Genomic DNA, 8,269 nt, shown 5'->3' on the forward strand with positions numbered 1-8,269 from the left:
GGAAGGATGTTATGCCTCGTATTTTTTATACGATGTGCGCATTATGATCCAGTAGATGTAAGTCCGGGGAATGAGATTTTATTTTAAGTTACAAGTGATTAAAGAAATATAAGGCAAGGATGTTAATTCCAAATGTGATATTAAGTATGATTTGACTAATGTAAGTGCCATTAACTTTAAGTGAGGGATTAATTAGTGGCTGATTAGGATAAATTTAATCCAGTGGGCCCCACCACTTATAATTAGTGGCTGATTAAGATTAATTTAATCCAGTGGGCCCCACCACTCAAGGCAAAAGTTAAAAAGGGATCAGATTGGGAGTTGGCCTTAGTGGACACGTCTAGAGGGGGCTGCCTCCACTTCATATTATAAATGAGGTGGAGAAATCCACTCCATAATAAATAAAGTGGGGAAATGCATTGCTGTATATCATCTTCTTCACCACTTTGCTTAGGCAGCCATGGAAATGGAGAAACCAACCCTGCAACTCTTGGCCAGCAGCTGCAAATAATTTGGTTAGTAATCTCCTTGCTTGATGTGTTAATTCTTTAGAATACCTTTTTAATTATCCATTAATATTAAGAAGGGGGCGTGACCAGTTGAATGTGTTAAGTATGAACGGAAACCATAATCAGATTATTAGTGGTGTCGTGTTGGTGCTTGGGCTGTTTTGATTAAAGCAAACGGCGGGAAAATTCTGTTTTGGCGTTATGTATATGTTAAATGTGATTATGAGTATATACTCCAAAGGATGAATATGATAAGGTAGATGTGTTGCGAATTATAATACGAGTTATGGCTCGGTATGTCGTTCTTCGCTGCTATGGTTGCTGAGATGGAACTGTTTTGGGGAGGGGGCTGTTTAATATGATTCATTGGGTTATATGTGTTATTGGTATTGCTGTGGATAATTTGGGTTGTGTCGGATTGGGACGAAGTAAGGAAAATAGGGGAAGTGCTGCCAGATTTTCGTTAGATTATTAGCTTGCTTACAAGATAGTAAAGTGCGACGTTTATCTAATTGCGGCACGATTGTTGCTTGTTATAGATTAATAGCTTGAGCAGTAAATATTGGACGTGCGGATCGACTATACGGTATGTAACGCTGTCCGTTCTTTCTTTGTTTGGCTTGACTTTTAAAAATAAGCGAATAACAGACAGGTTTGATACTTACCTCTAGAGCGTCTAGGTGACGTATATTATTGCTTCCACAATTATTCCTCTATATATCGTCTATGTCTAAGGCTATGATGATTTCTCATATCTATGGTAGTGCTTCTTAGAGTCATTGAGATTTTACGTTTCCATATCGTATTAAAGGTTCATAATTTTGATGAAACGTTAATCTTTGGTAATACTCCTTGCTGGTTCACGTTGATTGTTCTATTGAGTTATAAGGAATGATTTTAATTGCATATGGTTGCTCATAATGTTCTGCTCGTGCATAGAGTCATTTATCATTTCACCGAGTCCCGAGCCGGGTAATGTTCGTGCGGAGTTTCTTGTATATGTCACCGAGTCCCTCACTAGAGGGAAGGGTATGTATATTATATATATATATGATTGGTGATGAGAATGGTTATGATGATGATATTGACGGAGATGATGTGATAATTATTTTGTCGAGCCCCTTACTAGGGAAGTTGGGCACCTTATATGTTAAAGATATGCATGATTTTCACTTAAAAGGGTACATGTGTAGCGATATTTTGTTTCGACTTGCCATATTGGTATCTTGTCATCTTTACCTTATGCTTTACATACTCAGTACATTGTCTGTACTGACCCCCCTTTCCTCGGGGGGCTGCGTTTTATGCCCGCAGGTGTAGACGCACAGTTCGGTGATCCTACCGCCTAGGATATCTACTCTGCTGATTGGGAGAGCTCCGCTATTCCGGAGCCCAGTCATTTTGGTACATAACTTTTGTGTAGTCTTTTGCTCGTCTATGGGTATGGCGGGGCCCTGTCGTGTCGAGTTTCACTACTGTACTTTTAGAGGTCTGTGGACATTATGTGGGTTGTATATATATGTTTTGGATAATGGTCTGGACATGGTTTGTTTGGGATGTTCGCTTGTATAGGGGCAGCCTTGTCGGCTGCATACATCATTGTGTATTGTGTAGTGGCAGCCTTGTCGGCTTACGTATGTTATTATGCTTTGGATTGTGGTGGCCTTGTCGGCTCGCGTATGTTGTTACGGTTGAATGGTTATGACTCCTTATGAGACAGGTCCTCTTTATATATGACGTTGGGGTTGGCTTGATTTGATTAAATTCCATATTTTGTTAGTTTCAGTTTGTTATACTTAGCAGGTTTGTATGTGGGTGTCCAAAATGGGCACTAGTCACGACCCATCGGGTTGGGTCGTGACAATGAATTGGAGAAATTCATCACTCATACACTTCCCATACTATTAAATCGACAATGCTTTTTTAATTAATATTGAAGGGAAAAGGCCTTCGTGGCATCATCACCATGGAGGACTAAACTTACTGTCCTAGAAAAGGACCTTCTAGCTAGTCGCTTTTGTTTGAGAAAAGACCATGAATTGGGTGGAACACTATGAGAAGGATTCGAAAGCTGCAATGGCTGGACTATTGAACATGATGTTTGAGGTAATTTGGTAAGGTCCCTTCTTAAGTGTTCTTTGTCAATGAGAAATTATGTTGGTGTTGTTCCGCCATACTACTCCGGGATACTGAATTCTTTGAATGCTCGTCAGGACGTGTTTGAAAGTTCTATGTGTTATATGATGAGGAATTATCCACAACTTATGCACAAATTTATGTCTAATAAAGCAAAAATTCCCTATCTTCTTAAACTAATTGTTTATATGAACCTAAACCTCTATTCTATTAAAAGACAAGATTAGGTGCGTTTGTGAAACGTAATACGATCATGAACTATATATGGGATTACTAATGTGAAGTATCTTTTTAACTGGTAACTCAAAGCTGTTTTCTTTTGCTTTTCCAGATTTTTAAATGTTTTGTCTTTCTGATAAACGAGGCATCTTTTAATCATGGTGAAAGGGAAGCTCTGAGATCTTGTATAAAAGCTTTGAATTTCTGGGCTACTGAGATTTGGTGAAAGTTACAAGACTTCACCCTGAACATATTGAAAAGGATTATAGATGAGCTCATTATCAATGTATGATTGTTCCAAAAAAGGGCATTAGTGCAATATGGAGAACTGTAGTATTTAAGATGGACACTTTCATCAAATGCTCCCTTTGATGTCTGCCTAGTCTTCCTTCAGGTGTATTTGTGGAACTTATTACGATTATGAACTGTATAAGGAATTGTTAATATGAAATAATTTTTGAACTAGTAACTAAACCTATTTTCTTTTGCTTTGTAGGATTTTAAATCTTCTGTCCTTCCGGTTAAAGAGGCATTTATTTAGAATGGTGAGAAGGAATCTCTAGAATCTTGTGTAAAGCATTGAACTTCTGTGCTTCTGAGAGTCGTGGGGAGTTGCAGCTTGGTTCACTCATCTCCTGATAGTGCCTTGTATGTTCTCTTTTCGTTAATTGAGTATTTTTTTTCTTGGTCTAGGTTGTGTTCTTTTTTGAGAACATTGGCTAACAGGAAAGCAACCCTTGTATCATCCACAGAGCTAGAAGCTTTGGGGTACTCATCAGATATATGCAACGAAAGCAGCTTCCAGACTTGGTAAACTGATGATGGATGCCCTTATTTTCATGCATATGGAATTGAGAAGATCATATGGACCTGCAGAGTGGTTGCCTTCAATGGATCTAACGGGATAAGCTTGAACTAGGCAGTTGAAGGACATAGCTTGGTGGATGGCTGTCATACGGGTAACACTTCTTTAATTCATTTAATAAAAGGATCTAATTTTGTCAAAATTCTTGTGATTAATCAATTAGTTTGTTCTAACTTACGAGAACTACTATACTACTTCCACTTATGTTTTAAAATGCTATTTGTGCTTAGATGTAAATGTTCTAGGTGATAAAACCTCAAAGAAATAACGTACTTTAAAAAACGAGGAACACATGATGTAGGGATGTCAAAACTTTTCCCACCAATACAAGCACATACCCTTTTAATCCTAAATTTGATCTACAAGTTTCAGTCTGTCACAGTCTTCAATTAGGATATGCTGCAAATGATTTGTCATCTGAGTAGAGTGGACATTACATTTCAACATGAAAATAGTATGTAATTTTGGTTAGAGTAGTATCTCCCTTAGACTTTTAGTGAGCCTAGTCTTCCAATGGCTCAAGTTTGGTTGGAAGACATTAGAGTTTTCTAACTGGTATCTTGTCAGGGCATCTGAATTTCTTAATATTTGTAGCTATGGCTTGGCAAAAAGAAGTGAAAGCCCTATGACATAATCTGAGCCTCTTGCTTTATTTCTCCATTACCAAAACTAACAGGGCTCTTCTGTCCTTTTCCTTTCTTTCACTTTAGAAAACAAATAGAGCATTAGCATCAGCAATAACAGTAGTAGTTGGACCTCATTGTGAGTGATGCTTAAAGTTCCTTGCCACAATTACTAGGCCATCCCCATAAGAACTCAATTTTGAACATTTAATATGAAGAGGTAGAGCAAGACTTAAACTGATTTATTGCATGATAGCCTGCATTGAATCTCCTTTTGTTTCATTAACTCAAATAGAGAGCATATGAAGTATATTTTTTTTATTTTGTGACAGAATCTGTTAAATAATTTGAATAATTTTCAGTGATTTTCAGAGCTATTGCATCACTTTTAATTTAAAGTTATGTGTATCTCTGCATCCCCAATCTTAGTTTAGCGTGTTAATGTCATTAAAACATTTGTCTGCTCTAGCCTCTCCTTGCTCAGCCTCTCAAACTTATATCTGCAATAAAAGAAGTTGATGTAGCACCTTAATAAATTGAACTGATGCATTTTTTTTAAATGTGTAATCTTTCTTTTTGTAGGATGGTGATGTTTGAATATTCACTGCTTGTAAACTTGAAAATGTTGGATGATCTTCAATTATTGAGGCAAATTTCCATCAAAAGCTTGCATAATAATCTTGCACAGACTGCCTCCTAGGCTTAGCTCGAGTGGAAGAAGGTTGTGTCGCAGGTTTGAGCCCCACACCATGCAAAGTGAAGCCCGGAGGCGGGCCTATTATCCACTGAGTTTAGAAGGCTATGATTGGTCCAAAGAGCGGGTCACATGCGGATTTCTCGGTTATAAAAAAAGAATCTTGCAGAAACTTTCAAGAGCTCTTGAAGTTTTCATGACTGGGTGGGTATACTGTAGTTTGAAAAATTCATTTTTCTGTAGTTTTTCCAATACTTAACATCTTTGGCTAGTAGTTTAGGTTATTGGATTTCTTCTTCTTCACACGCATCTGCATGTTTGTAGTGATAGCTCGCCAATAGGGATGGTACTGTTTTCTTGAATGACGGTCTCTTGGAGATGAAGTGAATTCTCCAAATTCCTTAGCACCTCACCCGTAGATGGAATGTGCACCAGATTCAGCTGAGTATTTAAGTGCGTTTCTCCAAACTTGCTAAAGGAATCTGGTCTTATATTGCCCAGAAAGTCGGGATCTATGATATGTTCCATCTATCTCTTCTATTGCAAATTCATTGCCCAGTCACCTAAGTTGACCTTCTCCCTTGGAAGAGATCGATCTCGGGAAGACCTAGCACAAAGAAATTCACATTAAATGGTCACCAATGGAGAAAGAAGAAGGATGGTGAAACTTTTTAAGAACTGTGAAAGACACTCACCAAAAGGTGAAGGTATGCTCTATTGTCCTTAAGCTCACATGCTCTTATCATGTCTTGTCATTTTAAAAGACAAATATTTACCCTTTCTGGTCAATTAGTATCTATTGGTTGAGTTGTTTATGTTTTACTGATTGCTATTTTAAAGATCTGTAGTAAAAAATTTGAGGTAGCCTGGATGTTTTTGTTTGTTTGATAAGAGTCTTTTTTCATGATTTTTTCCCTCAATTTTAACAGTTAGTCAAGGATAGAGTTATCTGAAATATTCATTTTTTTTATAAAGAGTAAGTTATTTACAGTTGTTTGAAACATTCATCTGTAGTTCGTTTCTAAATTTTCCTAAATTAAGATTAAAATAGAAAGGAAGAAGAATGCTACCCTTTACATTTGGGAACATTTATTTTTATTGGGATTTGTGTGGAAGAAGACCAGCAGATATCCTAAAGTCTTTCTTCTGTTACAACCCCTAGTGGATTTTTATTTTGAAATTGAGGATTTTTCCATTTAATCTCTCTTTATAATGTATTTTTGTAGCTTAACTTATTAGATGTTGAGGCAGTTCCCAATGTTAGGTGTATTCTGTTTTCAACTAAGAGAATATAGGAACTTCAACTAAGAAAAAATTAGGATAAGAAGAATTGCATAAGTAAAGATGTTGCTACAAGGGATCTACGAAGGAAGTGTTTGTATTAGGAGCTTTTTCAATAGGTTTCTTTTGTGTATTTGTTAAATTAGGCCTGGGGTCTTCCATTTCCAAATATTGTGGATCTGGCATTTGCATTTTCACATTGGTCTCAACCATGCTCTAGTACTAATCTTGCAACAGTATTAGAGTATTGGTGCAAACAAATCGGTCCTTAACTTGCTAATCGTTCATGAATCTAGTTTTTTCAAGATCTAAAAATACATCAATATGGTGGAATGGTCAAATAAGCTGGCTTGCCTTCTCCGTTTGATGTCTCTTTTCTACCAGTACATCCAAGGTATATGGGAAGGGCATTCATGTAGCATTTTGATCGCTTAGGGAGCAACATACATAGCCACAAAAAGCCTTATCTTATTATTCCATAAGAAATACTCAATCCTCTTTTACAAGTCACTTTAGTTGTGCCTTCGCAGTCCCAAAAAGAAGTCACTTCAAATAATCATGTTCATTGAAGGTGACTCACTTCCTATTCAAGGAATGAACCATCCATCAGAAGCTATACTAGTCAGTTTAGTTTTTTTTTGTTGTGCTTGCTTGCTTGAATTCCTCTTTACTTGATTCTAATTAGATTTTCCCTGTTGAATCCTTTTTGTGTATATATATCTATTGAGATGATTTACACATGCTGATGATAGGATGGATGTTCATTCCTATATTTGCAGATGTTTTTGAAAGTCTTGGAGCACCTTTGAATGTTGCTAAACCCACAAAAGATTCAAGTGTGGCTATTTTTTGACTCGGAGCTGTAGGCCTTATTGTGAATATTCTTCACATCGCAAAAAACCTTCTTGTTCTGTTTTGTTTTTTAATCCATATATATGTTAATCTTACTAATAATGATCTAATCTCTTTTGTTCAGGCTGCAGACGGAGCAAAAATTGCTACCGCTTCAAGGATAATTTGTGTCGATTTAAATGCTAGATGATTTCAGTAAGGTAATTAACTTGTGTCTTACACATTCTCGATCCATTATCTTATATAGCAAAGCAACTAATTCATCCATTTTACTTTTATTTTACAGCTAAGAAATTTTGCGTGAAAAAGTTTGTGAACCCGAAGGATTAAAGTAAACCAGGTCAAGAGGTACTAATATCTGCTTCTCCTAATGGATCATTTTGCGAAAGAAGAAAAAGACAAATGCGAGACATAGTGGATCATCTTTTCTTGAATTTTGATTAATTGATTAGGTAACTGATGAGATGACTGATTTTGCAAATTCGATCTGAGTGTGAAGTGTACTGGCCATATTGATGTATGTTTTCTATCATGAAATTTCCTTAATTGTACATTATTATTTTTATAATAATCTTAACGAACATTGTCGTTATTAATTTTTAGTTCTAGTAGTGGCTGTTCTTATTGGTATGTACCCCATAAAAAAGCTGTGTTCAGGACACACTTTTGAACTTTTTAATGAAAGTACTATCAAAGTAACCTTTTTTTGGAAACATGACACCTCGTTCGGATATTCCTTCTTTTTTTTGAGAAATACATGAATAAGGAACTTGAATTGGAGAAATTCATCACTCATACACTTCCCATACTATGAAATCGAAAGGCTTTTTGAATTAATGTTTAAGGGAGAATGCCTTCGTTGCATCATTATCATGGAGTGCTAAACTTACTATCCTAGAAAAGGAGCTTCTAGCTAGCCTTTCTTCAGGTGCATTTGTGGAACTTATTATGATTATGAACTGTATAAGAAATTGCCAATATGAAATAATTTTTGAACTAGTAACTAAAAGCTATTTTATTTTGCTTTCCAGGATTTTAAATCTTCTGTCCTTCTAGTTAAAGGGTGAAGGAGGGAGGGCAAGGTTAGGTA

The 8,269-nt window shown here is 36.4% G+C and overlaps 1 long non-coding RNA gene across 2 annotated transcripts; it reads left to right on the forward strand.

Annotated features, from left to right (window-relative positions):
- The first annotated feature begins 341 nt into the window (after window positions 1-341).
- LOC112942201 (uncharacterized) lies at window positions 342-7,788 on the forward strand. Of its 2 annotated transcripts, none has more exons than XR_003248285.2 (11): window positions 342-515; window positions 1,049-1,095; window positions 1,824-2,623; window positions 2,977-3,258; window positions 3,361-3,512; window positions 3,617-3,823; window positions 4,935-5,250; window positions 5,371-5,753; window positions 7,107-7,189; window positions 7,304-7,379; window positions 7,466-7,788. It is a non-coding gene; the product is annotated as an uncharacterized lncRNA (long non-coding RNA). The 2 variants fall into 2 exon arrangements; XR_011211721.1 differs by having other exon boundaries at window positions 1,824-2,615.
- Window positions 7,789-8,269: the final 481 nt, after the last annotated feature.

Source organism: Solanum lycopersicum, chromosome 9 (genome assembly GCF_036512215.1).
Source record: "Solanum lycopersicum chromosome 9, SLM_r2.1".
Classification (NCBI taxonomy): Eukaryota; Viridiplantae; Streptophyta; class Magnoliopsida; order Solanales; family Solanaceae; genus Solanum; species Solanum lycopersicum.